Genomic DNA, 24,779 nt, shown 5'->3' with positions numbered 1-24,779 from the left:
GACGCCGTAATGACGCCGGAGTTACGCCAGAGTTCAGCCCGTCTGTGCCCGTCCGGGCCCAGACGGGCCTAGGGCCTGCCACCATGCCCGACTCGGTAACACCTTTTACCACCAGGCTCCAATATGGGAGAGATGCCCTTATCGCCCTACGTTCGCCCCACCCTATTAGTTGTAGCTATGCTCAGATGGGGACCATTCCATTTTTACCGTGTAGAGCTTGTTCTTCCGGTCACAATTCAGTGGCCGTGAAATCTGTCCTTTCCATGGCTTTACTAAACTGCCGGTCTTTACCGAGTCACGCCATTGAAATTAATTCACTCATTTTAGATCACGAGCTCGACGTGCTGTTTCTCACTGAGACCTGGCTCTCCCCCAGCTCTGGCCCGGACATGGTCAGAGCACTCCCCCCAGGCTTTCACATACTCCATCTTGATAGACCTAAAGGGAGGGGAGGAGGAATTGCAGTTCTCTACAGAGACACGCTTGCGTGTAAGATTCAGAACGGAGGGGTGACGGACTGTGAGAGCTTACAGTTCTCCCTTCGGCTGTCACCTACAGTATCTTTGGTAGGCCTGCTGATTTATCGCCCGCCCGGACCCTTGGGTAGCTTCCCTAACTCTCTCCTGGAAATCACTACACTTCTTGCCTCCTCAACTGCCAACTTTGTGGTTCTCGGGGATTTTAATATCCATCTCGAGGACCCCACTAATGTTGCAGGAATCGATCTGCTTGATGATCTTAAATCTTTCGGAATCAATTTGGCCAACTCGGGCGCGACCCATGAGAAAGGCCATTTGCTTGATCCCTTTCTCTCCAACCTGGACCATCTTACTCCTTCTCCGGCTCTTGCCCTACCTTGGACAGACCACTTTTTGGTGACCGCGTCATGGCAATTCAACAGCCGAGCTGTGGTGGTCCCACGAGTTCACACCCTAGAGAGAGCCTGGTCGAGGCTCCCAGTTGACATCTGGGCGGCACATTTGGAGGCCACGCAGCCCCCTCAGGGTGATAACCCGATTGTCGCTGATGCGAATTTCCATACCTGGCTCGTGGACTCTTTGGACACTCTTCTACCCAAAAAGAAACAACTTATGAGGGGGAAGAGAGTGGGTTCTGCACCTTGGTATTCTTCAGAATTAAGAACCTTGAGGAAAGGCTGCAAGAGACTGGAGCGGTCCTGGAGGAGAGACTGGAGTGAGGCGTGTCGTAAAGAATATCGCGTGGCGCTGAGTAGGTATAAATCCGCTATTCGGGTGGCAAAATCAGGATTCTTCGAAGAGCGTATTGGCTCTGCGGCCAACTCCTCTAAAGAGTCAGTCAGGGTCATTAAGGAGTTACTTAGTGTCCCTGATCCTCTGGTTGTCCACGAGGACCCCCGCAAAAAATGCACAGAACTGGCCTCGTTTTTTAAAAGTAAAATCGACAATATATTAGCCTCCCTTCCCCGGCTAGGTGAGGTCTCCTCTTTGGAGGACAACTCCAGCTCTCAACTTAAGTTGCAAGCGGTGGAGCTGGCCTCCCTTGGTCCGGTTACTAAGGAGGAAGTCTTGGCAGTTCTGAGGTCTATGAAGAGTGGCTCCCCGAAAGACCCAGCACCTATTAAATATCTTAAACAGGTGTCATCTACCATCGTCGGCCCTGTGACGGATTTGATAAACCTGTCTCTCGCCCATGGGGTAGTTCCCCCTAGTTGGAAAGGGGCGGTGGTTAAGGCTCTTTTGAAAAAGCCTAACCTCGACCCCGCCGATCTCGCCAACTTTCGGCCAATCTCCTTGCTGCCGGGTATCAGTAAGGTGGCGGAGAAGCTGGTGAACAGCCGCCTTTCGAACTTCTTGGAAGCCAATTCCCTTCTGGGCGATTCCCAAACGGGTTTTCGCCCCGGTCAGGGGACTGACACCGCCCTACTGGCGGTCGTGGAGAATGCGAGGAGCATGCTGGATTCGGGGGGATCAGTGGCAGTGATCCTCCTGGACCTCAGCGCTGCTTTTGATACCGTGGACCATCTGGTGCTTCTCCAACGGCTGTCGGGGGTGGGGGTCACGGGTCTGGCCCTCAAATGGTTCGCTTCCTTCTTGGAAGGTCGTACATTTGAGGTGTGGGAAGGCCAGGAAAAATCATTGTCAACCCCTCTCCAGTGCGGTGTGCCACAGGGCTCTTCATTGAGCCCTACCTTATTCAACGTTTACATGGCCCCCCTGGAGAGTGTGGTTCGGCCGCTGGGTATTAAAATCATCAGTTATGCTGATGATACTCAGCTGGTGGTAGGCCTTTCCCAGTCGGCGCACCATCCCGACCGGCTGCACTCATGCCTTGAAAAGATCTACACGTGGATGTGCAGCTCAGCCCTAAAATTAAATGGCTCCAAGACGGAACTGATGCTGCTGGGGAACTCTTCTCCATCTTTGTCCCCCAGCAGCTGGCCAGACTGTCTGGGTCCGATGCCTCCCCCCAAGCAGGAGATCAAGAGCTTGGGGGTATGGCTGGAGCAGGACCTATCGTTTAAAACCCACGCCAAAAAGACTGCTGGCGTGTGCTTTGGCCTGCTCCGTTCAGCCCAGAAGATCTTGCCCTTGCTCCCAGTGGCCACTCGAAGGCTCCTCATCCAGGGACTTATCATCTCGCGGCTGGATTTCAGCAATGCGCTATTCCTGGGCGCACCCGAGTCTACCCTGAACAGACTGCAGCATGTGCAGAACGCGGCTGCTAGGCTTTTGACGGATCTCCCTAGGCGTCAATCTGCCCGTCCAGCGTTGAGGGCATTGCACTGGCTCCCTGTGAGGGACAGGGTGAAATTCAAGTCACTCTGTATTGCCCACAAAGTTCTGCACGGAGTCGGTCCACCCATTCTGGAAGAGATGGTCCAGCCCTACAAGGCCTCTCGTTCACTTCGCTCTGACCACCAACATCTCCTTCAGGTTGGTAGGGTGAAAAAGGCAAGAACTGGTGGCAGAAGGTTCTCAATAAATGTGGCTTCCTTGTGGAACTCATTGCCCTTACATCTGCGCTCGGAGGCTAGTCTTCTTCGCTTCCGTAAGCTTTTAAAAACTTTTTTGTTTTCCGTTTAATCCTTGCATCTTTTTACTAGTGTTATGTTCTGGTAAGCGCTGGGATGCCTATTGGTAACCAGGCGCTATACAAAACTCAGAATAATAATATAATAATAATAAATAAGAGATTTATGGTTGACAAAATTTACATTAGTTAATCTTGAGCATCATATCTTTTTGTTATAAAATTCCAACACTTCCCTGATTTTATCCATGTGAGGACACATACCCCACTGAAAATCACCATATCATCCTGAAGAAACTTTACTCCAGATATTCCTTTCAGCAAGTTTGACATGAGCTTCTGGAAAACTGATGCTGCTGAGCACAACCCAAACAGCATGCAATCGAAGCTGAAAACGTGAAATTGTTTAATAAAGGCAGTTATATTTTTGGATTACTCACACTGGCATACTTCGTGATAGGCAGATGTTAAATAAAAGGTGTTAAAAAATGTTGTGTTGCTCATCACAGACACCATTTCCATTATATTAGGTGAAGGAAATATATCTTCCATGACCTCCTTCTGCAGGTGCCTGCGATCTACACAGAAACATATATTGCCAAAGCTTTGGTGGCCACAACTATGGGAGTCACCCACTGTGAGTCTTCTACAGGTTCTATTATTTTTTCTTTTTGATCCTGTTCAGTTCTGATACAACCACTCCCTGTAAGTTCAAGGGAATATTCCTCACCTTAAAAGTAAGCGGTGCGGCCCCAGCCTTCAATCAGATGCGAAGAACATACCTCTAGACACATCCCACCTTATCTGCACACACTTGGGGAAATTTGCACAAATAATAATCAGATACAGTGTGTTTCATTGTGTATTTGTACTTGAGGACTTACATTTGGATCCAGGAAAATACCTAAGAGTTTTTGATTACGTCAACTTAGTATGGTGCCACCTTTCACAGGAACATCAATTTTGCCTTTAGCTCTATTTCCCTGAAACGTTAAATCAGCCTCAAAGTGACCTATTAGCTCAATAGGTTTACCACCATAGCTATACAGTGTGACATCCGGATCTCTCAGATATACCTTACCATCGAAATACTTGGCGTAGTCTTCATCAGAAATTAATTAAACGCATTCTCCTGAATCCATCCTCATGGATCGTTCTATACAATTTAGGCTAACCAGGTCTGACGGATGTTCACATTGCACCTTTGAAGCACATTTGACATTATTAACAATTTGTAAAACAAACTCCATCTCTTTCGCTATTACTTCACTTATCCTGGGCAGTAGCCAATGTGCAACATTTGGCAAGTGTACTTTTCCTGCTACAGTCTACATGTCACTCGAATTGCATGACAATATTAATAATTCACCAAATGATTAGGATTGCCACAATGATAACATACATTTTTACTTTTCTAAGTACTCTGTTGCTTTTTGCAAAAAGATACTGCTGCTTGAACAGAAGCCAAACCTACTTTGCATTTTTAAATATTGCACATCATGTTCTATTTCTTTAGCAATCAGTAAAACCTCCGAAAGATTAACATCATTTTTTGACCATATCTTTTCACGCGCTTTATCATTATTGCATTCAAGCATGAATTGATCACATATCCTTTCCTCAGTGTACTAACCAAAATTGCATTGGGAGGCTAATTTTTTGAGAGCAGTTACAAAGTCTTCTACTGAGTCATGGACGTTCTGTTTACTTCTCCCACAATAGTGTTGCAAAATGATGCACACTTTTGGCAGAAAATGAATATCCAATTTCTTATCACCATTTTAAATCCATTTAAACTATCACCATCAGTTCTTAAATCTGGTAAATTTGCCAAAATCTCCTGGGCCTCCAACCCAGATAATATTCCAACATGGAAGTTTTTTTCTCTGTAGGCAAATTTGTTCCACAACCATTTAAGTAATTTAAATACACGTCCTTCCATTTGGACCAGCATGGCGCAGGCTTACCTGGCAATGTTAGAAGAAATTTAGTTGGAGATATATGTTGCATGTTTGTGCTGAAAATTATTACAATATAATCAGGAGAAAAATTTAAGATGCCCCCTCAAAAAAACTATTTAATGCCAGTAAAAATTAATGAAGAGAATAAAGCAAATAAAAGATAGGGAAAAGAAGGAAAACACAAGACAATTAAAACAAAAGAAGAAAGAAAAGAGAAAAAAGATTATACAAGAAAAAAGATAAAGTAATAGGAACTTTAGATGAATACTGAAATTAAGAAAGCACAAATACACGATCCTACTGCATCCGAGCGAAAATGTAATTAAATTCAAAATGTCATTAAAATATGTACACAAGTCTTCTTTCAATTTCCATGAAATAAGTTTTAAAAAATCAGTCCTTCCTTCACTGTTCTTTCATTTTCCATGCAAGAGATATAAACACGAACGTAGACCTTCTATTGCTTTTGGTTTCTCCCGTTGTGCAGAGCATGATAATCATACAACACAGGAGAAACAAGCATTTGCAATGCAATAGGTCACGCATTTATGCGAGTTTAAGCTATTGGCATTGTAAATGGTAATGCCTTTGATTTATGTTTTAAAAATCAAATCATAAAAAAGCCATTGTCATTTACAATGCCAATAGCCCCAACTTAAGTAAATGCGAGACCTATTTCATTGCAAATGCTTGTTACGACCAGACATCAAACCAACGCGAGTGCAGAAAGCCCATTGCCACTGGACACAAACAATATCGCCGAAAATGTCCACATGAGGGCGCTGTTGGCCTTTAATGACCGCCTTCATAATCGTTTACAGCATTTAAGACTCCCGTTGTGGTTGAGAATCAATAGTTTTCCAGAGCGAGCCTCACTATCTCACCCAATGCCCTTTGACCACCTGGGAATGCGCGGGGTGGGACTAAAAATGCGAGAGTGAGCCTTCCTTTCAGAAAGTTAGCAAAAGTTAACTTTTTAAGCCAGAGAACAAAATAGCTGGGTGATGTTTCCGGGTGTCATCTTTCGCGGCTTCCTTGCGGGCATGTAAAAGATATCTACCAACACACATTAATTCATACAACATGTAAATACCTTGGGATACACCTGGGAGTGAATAAAAAGCCACAGAACAATCACACACGGATTCAATTTCCGGAATAACAGGACAAATAAATCAGATCTTGAAGCACAGATTCGAGTGAAAATAAAATCACACTAACAGAAGCACGAGAACACAGACTGCATTGATACTGTTACTGAAGAACACGCTTTGTAATCGCGGGACCATTCGCCAACAGGCACCTGCCTCCCGCTAGCTTTGTTTCAGGAGAGGAGTAAGTGTGTTAGCTGACTGAACAACCTATGCAAACAGGCCTTGTTGCGGTAGCTGCCATACAACGTTGGGGCTGGTGCGTGTGTTTGTTTTTTTGTGATTGAGTAGGCGTGCACTGGCTGGGGGCGGCTGCTACGTGTGTGTGTGTGTGCATTCACAAGCACCAGCGTACACTTGCAAGCTGAACTGAAAGACAATTAACAGCAACGGCTCACAGTGGATGCTAGCGTGAGAGGCAACTCAGTAACAATAATCTAGGTGGCGACAGCACTTCGCGCTGCATCGCCAGGCGAGACCTAAAAACGGCGGGCTAGCCAGCAATATTCACTTGGAGGAAGCGATGCAAGTATCCAGGTGGTGAATGTCAGAGATGTAGGTTGAATCCTGAAGTAATGCAAGGAAATGCTCTAGTGCAGCCAGCACTGGAGATGTAGGTAGGAATCCTAAAGCACACGTTCTCTTGAAAAAAAGGCTGGCACTCTCGTGAATGCGCCAGGAACTGTATGAAATACCAGCAGGCGGAAAGTTCAAGAGGTTTAATCCAGAGCGAAAGAAACTCCAGCCACAGCCATCAAGGTGCCTTCACAGTAACTGTCATCTGGTTTACACCTTCAAGAACCAGGAAAGGGGGGTGGAGGAAAGAACATACCATATATACACACGCACACATATATACACACACCACAAAGACTGCAGGATAAAACTACACAATACAACAGGATTCTTAGAAGTATTGTACATTTAGAGACAGAATTTTAAAGGTTTTACACAACGCACCATATCAATTAAGATAAGGCGCATTAGTCCTCCCTCCTTGCGCTGGCACAGTGTGTGCTGCCTAGCACCAATGCAGAACTCTTGTACCATAGTCCAAAGGTGTCAACGTTGTGGGTAGAATTGCTTTTGTTCAGGAAGGGATATTGTTTTCAAAGTCATGCAAATCAGGCTTCGTGTGGCTTTGTACGAGACAAAATAGATGTTGCATCAGGAGTGCACTTAAAGTGACACATCTTCAAAGCAAATCTTAAAGTAAGTAAATCTGGCCCCTAATGTGCAGCTAATTGTATAGGAACTAGTCAAAACAGGATAGTAAAAAAATGGACAGTATGATTAGCAATTTTATTTTGTGTTAATTAGTAATGTAGAATATATGTAATACTTTCGAAGTATTCTACTCACCCAAACATGCTAAATTGTTGAACCTTTAAATGGAGCTGTTCATTTGTTTTGTGTTTACTTACTCGGGTTCCAGGCTATTAACAAAGATAGTGCATGTCCATTTCCTAGAAACATTGTTCCTTTTTAAAAATTTGAGGAAACCATTGAAATCTAGACGGGCTGTACCTAAAGAGCAGGAGAACAAGATATACTATTCCTCCACAGCATTATTCGTTTTTTCAAACCCCTCTAAGCTGGTTAAGTAGTAGTTTACCATTCAATACTATAATGGGGACGTCATCTATGGCTTGACCTGTTAGGGTGGCCAATACAATTTTTCTCAAAATAATTTAACAGTGCCAATTTGTTTTGTTTTAGGTAAAATAAGGTGCCTGAATAATTGTAGTGCAGAATTGATCTACGTGCGTAAGGGGTTTCGAAAGGTAAGGGAGATCGTTTTTTAAGTTCAAATTGTAGGTTGCTATTTGAAATGTTACCCCTGCTAGAATGCTTTTTGTATTTTACCTCAAACTTCGTGTGAAAATTAGAAAAAACATTGTTGAATGTGTGTACTGGGGTATTGTTTGTTTATAATCGAAATTATTGCCAATTTGAAATACATTTTTATATACTCAGTACTTTTGTTCATGTTTTTAATAACATACATAGATGTAGACGATTCATTCTGAGATGGTAATGCATATTTCAAAGGTATTCTGTTTGGGTTAATTTTTGCATGAATTGTGTATACTTCGTTGAAAGGATGGAGTGCTGTACTGAGCGTCCCATCCATCATCTAAGTATCACTATACTCAAGTGTTACAGGGTTTTGGAGAGTTGCAATAATTAACATATTTTTAAGAGAGCTCTCATTGTCATATATTAGAAAGAGTTCATGAGAATGTGTCTTTTAGATCAGGAGGTATTAGTTTGTCACCAAATGCTTTAGTTTGAGTAGGTAGAGATTAGCATGTCTTTTACTACCAACCATTCTTTTTAAATTGGGAATGGTGGCTAGGTTTTCAGCCATGTATGTAGAAATGTTCATTGAAATCTTACTTACACTGACCCAGAGGACTCATTGAAGGAGCTTGCTAATGCTTTTATTTGTTGAACAGTGACCCTTAATTTTAACTCTTTTGCAGAGGCAGAGTGGTTTATATTCAGCACTTCTTTCAACACAACCTCCAAGAGTAACCACTCTGCCTCTGCAAAAGGATGGGGCATATTCTCAAGAACATGTGATAACCATTGCAAAAGTAACTTAACGCAACTGTGCATATCGCAGTCTATCGCGAAACAATAACACTGTCCAATTCCCAACCTGGCGGCACCATGTGATATTAGCATGATAACGTGCCAAATGGCTTCGCAAAATTCAACGAGACTAACAAAAAATACAAAACACGAATGCCTAAAAAGTTGCGATGCCCCAAAGCGCGATACCAAAATCAGCCCTGCAATACCCACGCGTCGTGCGGTAAAACGCACTATAAAAGCCAAAACAAAAAAATATGCCAAAAACGATTCAAACTGCGTAGCACCATGGATGCACCCAGAACCGAGTTCAGAGGAGAAGCCGAACCCCACAAGCCCCACGGAGGTCCAAAATGGAACCCCGTATTCGGGGAAGGGCAAGGAGAAGAGGAAGATGGGGTTCAGTCCGCAGGAAGACCGGGTCATCGTCATGGAGGTGAGAGGACACTACCAACAACTGTTCAACACCTCCACTGCTGCACTGGCAACACAAACGGAAATGTGGCAGACCATCGTCACCAATTTCAATGCAGGTGGAGTGGCGAGGAGATCCATGGAGGAGGGCAAGAGGCGCTGGTAGTGCCAAGGCAGACCAAACAGAAACTTGCAGCCAACAGGAAGGCAGCAACGGCGACTGGAGGTGAGAGTCCTGCGCCACAGGATGAGCTGGATGAGCTGAAGGAAATGATGGCCACAGTCACCAGTGTGGAGACGGTGGCAGGAGTCGGGGCCTGGACACAGCACGATAGGACTGGACCCAACAGCAACAGGGTGAGTGACAACTAGGGACTGGAGGGACGGGAGAGATGGGCACAATGGTACACATGCACAATCATGTGTAGCACACCGCACACGCATAATGACAGTGGAACATGTCCATGATAACCTTGGCACACTGCAGCACACATACAAACACCAAGTAGGCCCCCGTCCAACATGTGCACATATGGGCCCCCTCTGAATTACCAATGACACTACCAATCCATGCACATGTGATGGAACCAGAAAAGCAGCGGCTATGTGAGCCACACTGACTAAGCAAGTGACACTACATGACCAATAGCATGGCAGCAGCCAAAATAAATGACATTGTGCACGAATCGACATGGAGGTGGGCCAGTGTGGGTCTCATCCGTAAAGGAGCAGGTCACACTCTGACTTATCCACATGCACCTAAAACTCATGCCGTCCAATACACGCAGCAGGCAAACAATGCACAAGGCCACAAAATCTGTGCAAGAGCACAAACAACCCACGTCGCAAACATCCCGGCTCCCGAAAAGCACACACTTTAAAGGTACACCACCTCAAAGGGACAGCGGTCCACGAAATCAGAGCTACAGGGTCGACTCCCCCACAATGCAGCACACACACATAGCAACCACAGAACATCACTAATGATGGCAATTTGAGACAAAGTGCAACACCTGCACCACAGGACAGAGGACACAATAGGTTCCACTTGTGAGTACTAACTGGCTACTCACATCTGGCATTGCCAGAGACTGTGTGATGACAATGCACGGATACTACCACACATCCGTCTTGTACTCGGAAAACCCACTGTCTGCCACCAAATAGCCAGCTCCACCAAAACAGTCACAATGTGTATTGTCATGCAGTCTGTATGTAAACATCTGCAAAGGGGCAATATACATGGGAACCTCTGTTAACATGCATCTCCCCTTATCATTGCAGGGGGACACAAAACATGTACTGCAGAGCAGACCACATATCCCATCAGTGATGATGAAGTGGACAACCTGCACATCTGTTCAGACACCCTCCAACGGCTAATGGACAGCCTCCACACCCCACCCCCAGGAGCAGGGCAGCCCAGCTGCCTTAGGGTGACCCCACCCCCTGCACAGGCCACACAGCAGGAAGCACACACCATCACGGCTGTCTCACAGGACCCCCATGAACAACACATGGAATTCCAATGCCGTGTATTGGGTTGCCAGGTGGAGTTGGCTGATCAGCTGCAGGTGGGATTTGAGCTTGTGGCAGCCAAACTCAATGCCATACATGGGTGTCTGAGTTCCATCAGGGTCCACTTACAGTCCCTAACGGACACACACTGTCCGCACCATGTTCCACGACAATTCTTGGCTGACATCGCTGGGGTCATCTCTCGATACAAGAACTGTCTATTCAGACAGGCACCAGTGATGACAGCACAGAGTTTGCACAGATGCGCAGGACAATTGAGACCATGGAGCAGGTACAGGCTGGAAGTATGGCTGCCACGGCTGAACACCAGCGAGATGTATCTGGGATCTTCCATGCCTTGCAGTTCATCATCCTGCCATTGCTGCCACTGAGCCGGTCCCAGTTGACTACAGCAGGAACTGCGACCCCTGATCTGTCAGTGGCACACAGTGATGCAGCCCTTTCACCATCGCACCCTGATCTGTCAGTGGTACACGGTGATGCAGCCCTATCACCCTTGCACCCTGATCTATCAGTGGCACACAGTGATGCAGCCCTATCACCATCGCACCCTGATGTGTCAGTGGCATCCAGTGATGCAACCATTACCCCGCCACACACACTGGACACACCAGACACTGAGGAAGTATCAGAGGACAAAGATTTGTATAGTAATTACTACATGAGGAAGGAGGTAGTAGCATCCATCACCGCCATATGACCTGTCCCTGACTGGTTCTGCCCTATGCATCATGCCCTGGGATAACACCTTCCACTGACCCCAGCACACTCTGAGACATTCACCTGGACCTCGACATGGACGGGCAAATCTTCACTGGTTGACAATAACACAGAAATCCTGCAGCGGACTGCACTCTCCCTCTCACAAATCATTTACCAATCCCCAGCGGACTCTTGTTGACCCATCACTTGGCTCCCATGTCATGTGGGCTTGGGATCGCCATGAACAGATCCAGCTCCGAAATGCACCAGAATGTGAATAAAACATTCCAAATCACACAGATGTGTCATGACTATGCTCACTCAAGTGTGAAAGTATGTATATATGTATGTATGGACTCTTTCACCCCTGAGCCGGAAAGCCGGGGGTTAGGCTGTCTGCTGTTTTAAACTTTTCACTTGCTTATTCCTTGGTTTAATGCACCAGCAGAGTGTGTGTTAACTTTTAAATTCACCTCCCCAGTGAAGCGTTGCTCATACAGGCTCTGCCGATTCAGGCGCGGAGTACACACCTCCCTCCAAATGCTGCGGTCATCTCCCACGCCCTCCTTGCAGGCGGGGCGGTAGGGGCGCGGCTGAGGCAGCTGACGCGAGCGGCGTCATCATAAAAGGACCGCCCGGCTCGAGGCTCGCCCTACTCTTTCACCCCTGAGGCGGAAAGCCGGGGGTTAGGCTGTCTGCTGTTTTAAACTTTTCATTTGCTTATTCCTTGGTTTAATGCAGAGGCAGAGTGTGTGTTAACTTTTAAATTCACCTCCCTAGTGAAGCGCTGCTCATAAAGGCTCCGCCGATTCAGGCGTGGAGTACACACCTCCCTCCAAACGCTGCAGTCATATCCCAGGCCCTCCTTGCAGGCGGGGCGGTGGGGGCGCGGCTGAGGCAGATGACGCGAGCGGCGTCATCATAAAAGAACATGATGCCACCTCCGCGCAGCGGACGCGGGCAGCGGGCGCGCCTTTGGCGCGCCGTAGGTGCGCCAAAGTTAGGCCCGTCTGCGCCCGTCCGTGGCAGGACGGGGCTAAGGACGAGGCCCCTTCCCTGTGCCCCTACAGGTGTGACAAGATCAAACCAGTTCCTCTACTCCTCCGCGGCACTCCAACTAATCCGTAGGAGGGCTTCCTTATCTGAGGGGGGCATTTCCAAACTGCTCCACCAAGTTCCCGATGAAGCTAGAAGGGCCAGTAGCGTGCCGCTGCTGTTCCTTTCAAAGCGACGTTACATCAAACTCTCTTACACCCATCCACCTTCCCAGATCATTCAAGAAGGAGCAGCATACCTCTATGCTATGTAACGTGAGATCCCTTCCCAAACACCAATTTGAAATTTGGGACATGTTAAACTCTCACTCCCCAGAGATCTGTTTTATGACTGAAACGTGGCTGAACGACACCAACCTCCCATCTGTCAAGATTGCGATCCCGGAAAACTATACATTTTTGCATCTTGACAGGAAGGGTAAAATAGGAGGGGGCATAGCCATTGCCTATAAACAGCACCTTAATATATCATGGGCTCACTCATATCAGGACGAGATGATGGAAATTGGCATTTTGAAAGCAAACTTCTCAGCCTCAGAGTGTTGGATGGGCGCTTTAGTCTATAGACCACCTGGCCCAAAAAATGCATTCTCGGACACACTCACAGATCTGATAGCTACATACGCCCTGGCAACAACTAAGTTTATAGTACTTGGGGATTTTAATTACCATGGGGAACAAACCTCCCTCCCAGAGGTTAACAAATTGTTCTTAGATATGGAACATATGGGCCTTTATCAAAGAATATCTGGCCTCACGCATAATGGTGGCCATACTCTAGACATCGTCTTCACTAATATCGAGGATTTTAGATGTGACCATCCGCAGCCTTTGGTATGGTCGGACCACCGGATGATCAAGTTCACTTCCCCCCTGCCTACTCAGGCCCCCTTTGGTCTGCCTAACGCCATGGGCCCCAAGGCATATAGGCAATGGGACAAACTTCCCCTCAGGCCTTTGAGATGGCTTATCGGCTAGCAGAAGGATCAAAAGACCTGGATGTAGAGAATAGACTGTCAGAACTCAACAAGGGGATGAAGGAGGCACTGGACATCACTATCCCTCTGAAACATAACCCTAGTCCCACTCCCAGCCGAATGTCGGCTAAATGGTTTACTTCAGACTTGAGACAGGAAAAGTCGGCATACAAAAAACTTGAAAGGCAATGGAGACATAATAAAACAGAGCAAACAAAACACCAATACAAAGCCGCTCTCGCCACTTATCATCGCAACCTTAAGGCGGCTCGGTGCGCGACCATTGCAAACCAAATTGAACAGTCCAAAAATTCGGCCAAGGCCCTCTTCGACATAGTAAAAGAGTTCGTAGAACCCACGGTATGTAAATTACCCGCTATTGAGAAGAAGGACCTATGTGACTCACTGGCCAAGTTCTTTCATGAAAAGTATTGAAAAGATCTATGCCAACTTTCCCACGGACATCCAGGCTAGCCCCCCCGTTCTAGACAACTTCGAGGAGGACCCTGTTAGCCCTAGTTGTTCCCTTGAATATTTCAATTTCATCACTTTAGTAGAGACCCAAAGGGCGTTAACTTCTGCCAAATCAGGGTCCCCAATGGAGTTATGCCCACCTAAAATCATGTCACTCCTATCCCACATTCTAGCCCCTACTGTACAAAAAATGTTCAACCTTTCCATTAGCGAGGGGGTGATCCCTGCCTCGTGGAAGGAGGTCTTTATGCGCCCTATTCTGAAGAAACCTACGGCCGACCCGGCTGAACTGGCTAATTATCGCCCCATCTCCCTGCTCCCTCTGTTGGGTAAACTACTGGACCTAGAGTAAAGCGCCGAGATGCCCCCCGGTGATGTGTGCGCTATAAAAGAAAGAATAACATATGGACAATGATTGCACCCTTGTAAATTACATCAATGGGCATGTTGAACCCTGAGCCGCATGGCCAGTTGGATGTCTGTGAACGTGAGTATTAGCTGTGGCCATGTTGCACATTACCATCAATCTCGCAACCCCCCCAAGATAGGCACATGTCCATGTATTGAATAGGGCTGTGTATATGAATGACCAAATCAGTAACAGGCCAGAAGTGGTGCCCTACATCACATGTGACACCAGAAGTTCACTTCCCATACCTACTCACACCCATCTGTGTGGACACATTCTGTTGTGATTCATAGCATTGCTCCACATGGTCAGAGGTTGGACACCATACTCACATTGCTGGAGACACGTAAGTGCACAGACCTGCCAGCAACTATCCCAAACACAGTGTTTGGCTCACAGAGATGGAGCAGTCAAAAGGACCCACCCCCATTGGACAGGCAGGCATCCCACAGTCCCTCCCTGTGTGTTTGGACGATGCTCATTGTGGCACACGATTCGTACATCTAATCAACACTCATCACAGTTGGACAGTAGGAAAGTTGCGTAGATTTTATTGGCATGTGCGTGTGAGTAGACATGCAGGGACATGCTTGAGACACTTACACGCAGCATGGGAACATGTCGAGGTGCAAGACATGGCGGTGCACAAATGTACAAAAATCATTACGGATGGCAACGGTCTCAGCCCACCTTGCCTTGCTGGACGAGTCATGTGATGTTTGGCGTCTCCCCATTGTCCCGTGTGAGGGGACATGACTCACAGCCCATGGGATCTGCATAGTACTGTGCCACCGGACTGTGCCAACTGTCTGCTCTGCTGACAGTGATCAGGTGGAAGGGTCCGACAAGGTCACATGTCGTGCTACATCACCATGCGTGTACTCCCCCCGGCAGTATGACCGATTTGAGAACGTTGCCAAACAACGCTGTGCTGCTCTGAACATGGAAGTGCCTCATCTTGCACAGGTGTGTGTACACATGCATAGTTCCACGCACATGCTTTCAGACAAAGGCATACATGTCCACTGATGTGGTGGGATATGTGATCATTCCCCACGATGCAACAAGGTGTTGGGACCTGTGCTGTGGGTGACAATCCGATGTAGCTGCAGGAACATAGTTACTCGTCCATGAATTAAATGGTTCTTGAAAAAGAGTTTTTGGTAGTATAGATCAAATTGTGTTTTCTGAGTTGGAAAATTTTATTTACTACTTATATTGTTGTTATAAAATTGAATGATAATACAATATGCTTATTGCTTTGGTATTGGTGAAATTTTACTTTACCTTGTGTTTTTTATTTTTTATTCTTTGTTCTGGATTTCAACTATTTGGATGACTTTCGTGTCTTGATTGTTATCTTTTGGTCAATCTAGCAGCAAAATATTGGTGAATTTTTTAAGGGTTGTTTGTTTTAAAAACAGTAAATTCTGTGTTTTCTGGCTGAAAAAGAAGAATAGTATTTTTATTCGGGTATAAAATAATGCATGCCAACCTTGTTTTTCCCTGGAAACAAAGGATGTTTATTGCATTTTACATATTTGAATTGTTTGTACCCTTAAAACAAAACTAGATAATCTATGAAAAAGAGTTTGAAAACACTTGTTTTCATGAAATGTTTTATGAATATTTACCTTTACATTTGGAATATTTTGTACACGGGTTTTGATGAATGACTGATTTAGACAATTTATTTTACATGTCACCTATACACAAATTTGCATATTTTAGTTAAAATGATTTATTTTAAAATATGTACTGATTTATTATCTTTTCCACAAAAAAGCTAGTTTTTTAAAATATATTTACTCTTTGTAATAATTAATTACATGACACACTGTAACTACCTCAGGAAATAGTGCTGATAATTAGCCCCAACCTCTTTCCTTTATCAAGTTTGCACACAAAAAAATCCCATAAAGAACAGTTAATTGCCCAACAGAAGACTGTTACAGAGTCATTGAGCAGTAATAAGGAAGATATACAGTGGAAAATGGCAGACTTCGAAAACAGGTCCCGTCGTAATAACCTGAGACTTATGCAGATGCAGACTTATGCAGATTCCTGAAGGGAAAGAGGGATAGGACTACGTAAATTTATTGCAGAGCTATTCAAACCTGCTTTTCCTGAACTCTCAAAGTGGGATTGGGATAGGGAAATTGAAAGGGCGCATAGATTCCCGTTCAACATTCATCTTCGCCCAGGGCAAGTGGAGTCTAAGCCTAGGACTTTTCTTATTTCTTTTAACAGCTTTCTGGCTAGAGAGGAAGTTTTTTTGAATACAAGACCTAATAAGAAAAGAGCGGGGGATGGCTTTGAGTTTTTTGCTACGCCTGATTTTTGATTAATTTTTTCAAATACACAATGGAGAGTCGCTAGCAACTTCGCCACTTGATTACCCAATTTCGGAGTAAAGGCGCTCAAGCGTATTTAATGAACCCCGCCAAGTTAAAAATTATTTATAAAGAGCGTACCCGCTTCTTTACAAGTGAAGTAGCTGCGAAAGAGTTTCTTCATTCTATGTCGACCTAGTATGGTATGCAGGCATGTTATAATAATTACTGGGCAAATTCTTAATTTAAAATGTAATTATGTTTTTTTCTTGTAGCTTTCCTGTGATTCACTAATTCTTTACTGATCACTTTTGTATGGTTATGGCCTATACTTTCTTCCTACTTCTTGTGTTTGCTGATTATCAGTGTCCCTGTGAGGGAAGGTAGGGGGCTCGGGGAAGCTTTACATCTACAGGACCATAAGTCCTAAAGCCTCGGTAAGGGGTGGGGTAGGGTGGGTAGGGCAGGGGACGGAGAGCTCTCAGGGTGGGGGGGTTGGGTGGGTATGTGCACGGTGTTGGGGTAAAAAGGGGATAAAATCCAAGGTTGGGGCAAGAGAGAATAATGTTAAAATAGAAAAATATTGTAAAATATTCATAAACTGTTCAAAGGGTTATGGTAAAATGCCTTATGTATCTACAAAGTGTTTGGCAAATTTGATTCACTATGGTGTTATGGGGAGTTAAAATATGTTCCCTAAATGTCTCTGGTCTAAATAATGCAAACAAAAGAAAGAGGGTAGCAGCGGAAATTCGATATATACAACCTGATGTTTTATGTCTCCAGGAGACACATCTGTCATGGAGTAATAGGCATTTAGTAGCCGATCTAGGATACTCATTAATTTCTGCTTCACAGCAGACCTTGATGACCCGGGGAGTTATGATATTGATTAAACCATAATTTTGCACAGCCGGTCGAAGTTTAACTGACAAATGGGGGCGGTGGGCCATAACTGAACTAAAGATAGGTGGTTTTCAAATTACTCTATGTTCAATCTATGGATCTAATATGGATGAGGCGGAGATTCTGGAGGGGTTGATATAGAACTGGCATCTTGGGCATCACCTCTGATTATATGTGGTGATATTAATATTAATTTGACTACTCAAGAAATAGTGGGAGGACCTGAAAACTATATAGGACGTAAACCCCGGGTCTTTAAAGCTCTTTATAATCTTTTAATAGATCATGGTCTGGTAGATGCTTGGAGTAATCTTTATCCTACTAGTCCGGGGTACACTTTCTACTCTTTTCCTCATAACAAAATGGCCCGATTAAATTATTTCTTTACTCCCTCTTCCTTATTAAGTGGAGCAAGTATGCAATTATTTCCTAGAATATCGTCTGATCCTGCACCAATTCTAATTGAAATATCTGATTTAAAGATTGAATGTATAAGGAAAGGCTTCACCTTTGATCGAAAATTATGTCTTGATGATCAATTTAAAAGCCATATGTCAAATTGGATAACTGAATTTTTTTTAATTTAATTTACATTCTACTTCCATTGATAATGTATGGGAGTCATTCAAGGCCTGTTTCAGAGGTGAAGTTTCGAGTTATGTAAATTTCCATCAGAAAAAACTAAGGGCAGAAATGCGAGATTTTTATACTGCACTAAGAATTGCAGAAGAGAATCTAATGAAAGAAATTCAAAAAACAACTAATCAAGGGAATATTTCAGACTTTGAGGATTTAGTGTCTTGTTGCCGGGCCAAAATATCAGGGGTTTGGAATACTGAGATGGCAAGGAAATATTTGATATACAAGAGACAATGTCACGAGTATGGGAAGGCAACAGGACGCTGTCTCGCTTTACGGTTACGGATGCAGGAAACCTCGAGACTTACAGCAGGTTTAAAAAATACGAATGGAAATTTATTTCATGAACCAGAGAAGATTTTAGCCATTTTTCGTCAATTCTATACAGAGCTATATACAAAACAGAATAGGGTTGCGGGAGCAGATTCTATATTACAGCAGGGGAGCTTCGGTCAACTAGAGTCTAGCGAGAAGGCATGGTTAGATAGTCCCCTCACTATGGAAGAACTGGAGACCGCTGTAAAAAACCTAGCGAATGGGAAGGCTGCCGGCCCTGATCTTATCCCGGGAGAATTATACAAACTTTTTTTTGGTCAACTAAAGGAGGTAATGCTAGAAACCTTTAAAGCAGCACAGCTTGCTGGTGCACCCAAATCATGGGATGAAGCCATCATTGTGGTTTTTAATAAGAAGGGCAAGCCTCCAGAGCTGCCAGGCTCATATCGCCCAATCTCTTTGCTTAATTGTGACAGCAAAATTTATTCCAAAATTTTAGCCAATCGAATATCAAAGGTTATTACTCCATTAGTCTCAATAAACCAACATGGATTTATCCCTAATAGAGGAACGGTCACACACATAAATAAAGTCATAACTCTATTCGATATTTCTCAAGTAGAACAACGCAAATTAGGATTGATTCTATTAGACGCTGAGAAAGCGTTCGATCGAGTGGAGTGGCATTATTTATGCGAGGTTATGCATCGAGCAGGGTTTGGAGAACATTTTCTGAAGGCAATTCAGGTATTATACACTCCACCAAATGCTAGAATAGCAGCAATGGGGATGAAGTCTGACAATATTAAAATTACAAGAGGAACAAGGCAGGGATGCCACTGCTCCCCACTGCTTTTTGCTCTATATATAAATCCCTTTATAGAAAGGTTATCTAATAGTCAGCAAATAAAACCATTTGTTGTGCAAAATATTCCGCACTTAGTGTTCGCATACGCTGACGATATAGCGGTGATTACTGTTGACCCAGCTGAGGCTCTTGTAGAGATTGAGCGGCTAGCTTCTGAGTTTGGTCCGGCCTCGGGGTATAAATTAAATGTCTTAAAAACCCAAGTTTTGTGTACGGACAACATCTCAATTTCGGACTCTAGAGTAGTATCAGAAGTTACGTACCTGAGCATCAAAATTAAAACAACTATGAAAGAAATTGTAGATGTTAATTGGTCGGCTACACTACAACATATAAAACAATCTCTGGATAGATGGGGACATCTTCAATTTACGATAATAAGAAGAGGAAATATCATAAAGATGAGTATTTTATCAAAAATATTATACTTATTTAGATCTATTCCTCTTGAGATACCTCTCATGTATTTGCAACAACTGCAGTCTTTATGCTCAAAATTTCTCTGGGCCCCGGGGAAGCCACGGCGGGCGATGAGACTGATGACACTTCCTGTCGAAAGAGGGGGACGAGCCATTCCAGATTTCACTTTGTATTTTTATGTTTGTTTTTTACAAAGAATGCGTCTATTACTGACGGGGGAACAGATAGATGAACTTTCGGAAGCACCATCAATATTTCAGTTACTGTTAAGGATTCAGGCAAACAGGTGTCTATTTAGAGAACTGGAAGGGAACTTATATAAAAGAACTCGATTTAAAGTCCCGGAATCAGCATTTAAAGTTCGGAGGAAGGTATCCAGTTTGATGGCTCTAGGTAAACTAACATATTATACACCCTTGAACGCTAACAAAATACTCCCTTCCATATTTTGGGATAGGGTAGTTAGGGATTGGTCGAATAAGGGCATTGAGCAAATTGGGGATTTTTTTAAAGTGGCAGGGCTTATGCTAACTTACAAGGAATTAGTTAGGAAATATGATTTGATTAATACTCAGTTTTTTAAATATCTCCAAGTTCGCGACTTCTTGATCCGGAAACATATTAATCCCGTATCTAATGCCTTAGTAGAGGCAATTCGCCGTCAGGATAAAATTGGCGGTCTGTATAAAATATTATTAGAATTTAGATCTGATGACTTGGAGAAACATAATCTATATTGGCAGTCTAAGCTGGGTGAATCGGATTTGATAATAGAGGATGCCATTCTGATCTCCAAGGAAGCCTTGCTGTCGGCCAATCTGAAGGCTCAATTCTTTAAAACTTTGTTTAGATTATATTACACCCCGGATCGCATGCTTAAATGGGGCATTCGATATGACGGCAAATGTTTTCGTTGCGGGAGTGATAATGCAGATAGTTTACATATATTTTACAGTTGTGTTAAATTGCATCAATTTTTGTTTAATATTGAAAATTTTCTATCAGCCATAACTCGAAGCACGGTTAAGATCTCTCCTGCTCTTATGTTATTAGGAGTTGGGCAAGCCGTCGGAAAAGGGACGCCCCTACATAAATATAGGTATCTTCTATTTGTAGCAATGACTGCAGCTCGCCTATGTATATCATCAGATTGGTTGAAAATGGAACCTCCAGCATTTGAATTTTGGCGGGCTAAAATGTACAATTTGATCAAATTAGAATGGAGTCTTTATGCTGTAAAGGGGGCAAAAAAGCGCAAACTTGGTATGTTGATTTGGGGCGCAATTCATGAACATATGGAGATGGGATAATGTAATTTGCTGTATTTATGATCTGGGTTTTGATTGTTTCATTTGCTTTTTTTTTACTTTATATGCTCCTACTGTGGAACAATAAAAAAAAATTTAAAAAAAAGAACAGTTAATTGGGAAATGTACAATAACACTTAAAATAGTAAGGTATAGTATTTATTTTTACTATGGTATTCCCAACTCTTTTACAGGCTGATCACAGTATTTATCGAGTTCTGGAAAGGTCATGTGTTTCCCTTAGTGGCACAAAATGGTGGAAGACGGTGTCATATATTTTTTAAGGATTACTCATACTTTTAAAGAAAATTTGATCTTGATTAATGATGTATTCTAAAGCTTTCAATGACTAATCTTGTATCTATAGATTACATTAATGTTACAGTATTAATTGTTATTCTATACTATTTTACTTGGGTGCCATCTAGGTGTGGGAAACTGTGAAGAAAAAAGTAATAATTCAATTCAATTCAATTCAATTAATTTATATAGCGCGCTACATACCCAGAGGGTCTCAAGGCGCTTGGAGAAGGGTGGGGAATTACTTGTCGAATATCCAGGTTTTAAGTTGCTTTCTGAATGCTAGGTGGTTCTGAGTGAGGCGAAGGTGAATGGGAAGTGAGTTCCAGGTTTTGGCTGCCAGGTAGGAGAAGGATCTTCCTCCCATGGTGGTTTTGTTGATGCGAGGTACAGCAGCAAGGGCTTGGTGGGAGGAGCGTAGCTGGCGGGAGGGGGTATAGAAGGAAAGTCGTGTGTTGAAGCATTCGGGTCCAAGTTCGTAAAGTGCTTTGTGTGCGTGGGCTAGGAGGCGGAATGTTATCCTCTTATTGACGGGGAGCCAGTGGAGGTTTTTCAGGTGACCAGAAATGTGGTCTTTACGCGGAATGTCTAGTGTGAGTCTGGCTGATGCGTTCTGGATGCGTTGGAGTTTTCTCTGAAGTTTTGCGGTGGTACCGGCGTATAGGGTGTTTCCGTAGTCCAAGCGGCTTGTAACCAGTGCGTAGGTGACCGTTTTTCTAGTTTCGGTGGGGATCCAGCGAAATGTTTTTTTGAGCATGCGAAGGATGTTGAAGCAAGATGATGAAACGGCGTTGACCTGTCTGGTCATCGAGAGTGAGGAGTCCAGGATGACGCCCAGGTTCCGTGCGTGGTCCGTCGGGATGGGTGCTTTTCCAAGGGACTCTGGCCACCATGAGTCGTCCCAGGCGGAGGGGGAGGTACCTAGGATAAGGACCTCCGTCTTGTCTGAATTGAGTTTCAGACGGCTGTGCTTCATCCACTCGGCTACTTCTCTCATTCGTTTATGTAAGTTTGTTTTGGCGGTGTTAGGGTCTTTGGTGAGTGAGAGGATCAGTTGAGTGTCGTCAGCGTAGGAGATGATGTTGAGGTTGTGTTGGCGTGCGATGGCCGCGAGGGGGCTCATGTATACGTTGAAGAGGGTGGGGCTGAGTGAAGATCCTTGTGGCACGCCGCAGATGACTTCAGTGGCCTCTGACTTGAATGGTGGGAGGCGGACTCTCTGGGTTCTTCCGGCAAGGAACGAGGAGACCCATTCCAGTGCTTTTCCTTGGATTCCTATGTTTCTGAGGCGTTGTAACAGGGTGCTATGACAGACTGTGTCGAAGGCTGCGGAGAGGTCGAGGAGGATGAGGGCGACTGTGTCTCCATTGTCCAGTAGAGTTCGAATGTCGTCTGTTGCTGCGATGAGTGCGGTCTCCGTGCTGTGTTTGGCTCGGAAGCCAGACTGTGAGGAGTCTAGGGATTTGTTGGTTTCGAGGAAGGCGGCGAGCTGGTTGTTGATAGCTTTCTCGATAACTTTGGCCGGGAATGGAAGGAGCGAGATGGGGCGGTAGTTTTTGAGTTCGGTGGGGTCAGCTGTGGGTTTTTTCAGAAGGGCGCTGAGTTCGGCGTGTTTCCAGCTTTCCGGGAAGGTGGCGGAGTTAAGGGAGCAGTTGATGACATCTCGGAGGTGGGCTGCGATGACGAGTCAGCTTTGTTGAAGATGTGGTGAGGGCATGGGTCTGTGGGGGATCCTGAGTGGATGGAGTTCATCAGGCGGATGGTGTCCTCGTGGAGATTGGGTCCCAGTCATTAAGGATGTTCAAGGGGGGTGAGGGTATGGCAGAAGGTAGGGTTGGATGGCCTCCGGGTTGGTTGTCAAAGCTGTTGTGGATGTCTGCTATTTTGTCGTGGAAGAACGAAGCTAGGGAGTCGCAAAGGGCTTGAGAGGGAGTGATGTCGTTGGAGTTGGCAGTGGGGTTGGTAAAGTCTTTGACGATGTTGAATAATTCCTTGCTGTTGTGGGCGTTGTTGTCAAGTCGGTCTTTGAAAGCGGCTTTCTTGGCGGTCCGGATCAGTTGGTGGTGTATGCGGATGGCGTTTTTGAAGGCGTCCCTGGTGCTGGTGTTTGGGTCTTTTTTCCATGCCTTCTCAAGGGAGCGACAGAGTTTCTTGGATTTCTTAAGATCATCGTTGAACCAGGGGGCGTTTTTGCTGCCTGGTTTCATTTAACGTTTTTTCAGGGGTGCTAGGCTGTCGGCGCTGTTGGTTAGCCATTGAGTGAAGTTAATGGCTGCTTGGTTGGGGTTCGAAGAGTGGGCAGGGGGGTTTTGAAGAAGCGATGAGGAGATCTGGTCGATGGTGATTTTGTTCCAGTTTCTTCGCAGAGTAGGTTGAGGATGGTTGTGGGTTGTGGTCTTTTTGTAGATAAAGTGAACGCAGCTGTGGTCTGTCCAATGGAGAGCTGTGGTGTGACTGAAGGAGATATGTTTGCTGGAGGTGAAGATGGGGTCGAGTGTGTGACCTGCGTGGTGAGTGGGGGTATTAACAAGTTGTTTGAGTCCGAGGTTGGCGAGATTGTCCAACAGGGTGGTGGTGTTGCTGTCGTTGCTTTTTTCCAGGTGAAAATTGAGGTCTCCCAATAGAATGTAATCCTCGGAGGGGAGGGCGTGTGGGGTGATGAAGTCAGTGATGTCTTCACTGAATTGAGCACGGGGTCCTGGTGGCCTGTAGAGGAGGGTGCCTCTGAGTGTGGTCTTGGGGTCGGTGTGGATCTGGAAGTGGAGGTGCTCGGCGCTCGCGAGGTTGACGTCTGAGCTGGTTGAGATGCGGATGGAGTTCTTATGGACGATAGCGATGCCTCCTCCTGTTTGCTTGTTGCGGTCTTTTCGGATGATCTTGTAGCCTTCCGGGATGGCAATGGTGATATCTGGGGCTGAGGAGGCGTTCATCCATGTTTCAGTTAGGAAGGCGACGTCCGGAGAGATGGTGTCTAGTAGATTCCAGAGGTCGATGGCGTGTCTGTGGACCGAGCGGGTGTTGAGCAGGATGCATTTAAGGTGGTTGGTGTCAGGTCTCTGTTTGGTGTTGGTGGATGAAGAGTTGGTCTTGGTGCCGTCAAACTTGCAGGAGTTGCATGTGAAGGGTCCATGGGTGTGTCCGGGGGCGGCTTGTGCGCAGGTGGGGAGTCGGCCTGTGTTAAGGGCTAGGAGGGTGGAGGCGGCATATGTAATGCGGGTGGGGTGGGTGGGACGGGGGACAGGGGGTCTGGCGCTGGGCGCGGGCTTGGCGCGGACGGGCGTAGACGGGCTTACCTTTGGCGGACCTTCGGCGCAACTGGGGCGCGACCGCTGCGCTAGACCGCTGCGCGAGAATGCATCTGTCATATATGGATGGTGGAGGGGGAGGGGCGAGGGAGGGTCAGCAGGGAGGCGGGGCGGGCTGTGGGGGCCGGTCTCA

The sequence above is a fragment of the Lissotriton helveticus genome, chromosome 6 (assembly GCF_964261635.1).
Source record: "Lissotriton helveticus chromosome 6, aLisHel1.1, whole genome shotgun sequence".
Classification (NCBI taxonomy): Eukaryota; Metazoa; Chordata; class Amphibia; order Caudata; family Salamandridae; genus Lissotriton; species Lissotriton helveticus.
The sequence above is the reverse complement of the archived record's forward strand: the minus strand, read 5'-3'. Positions refer to the sequence as shown.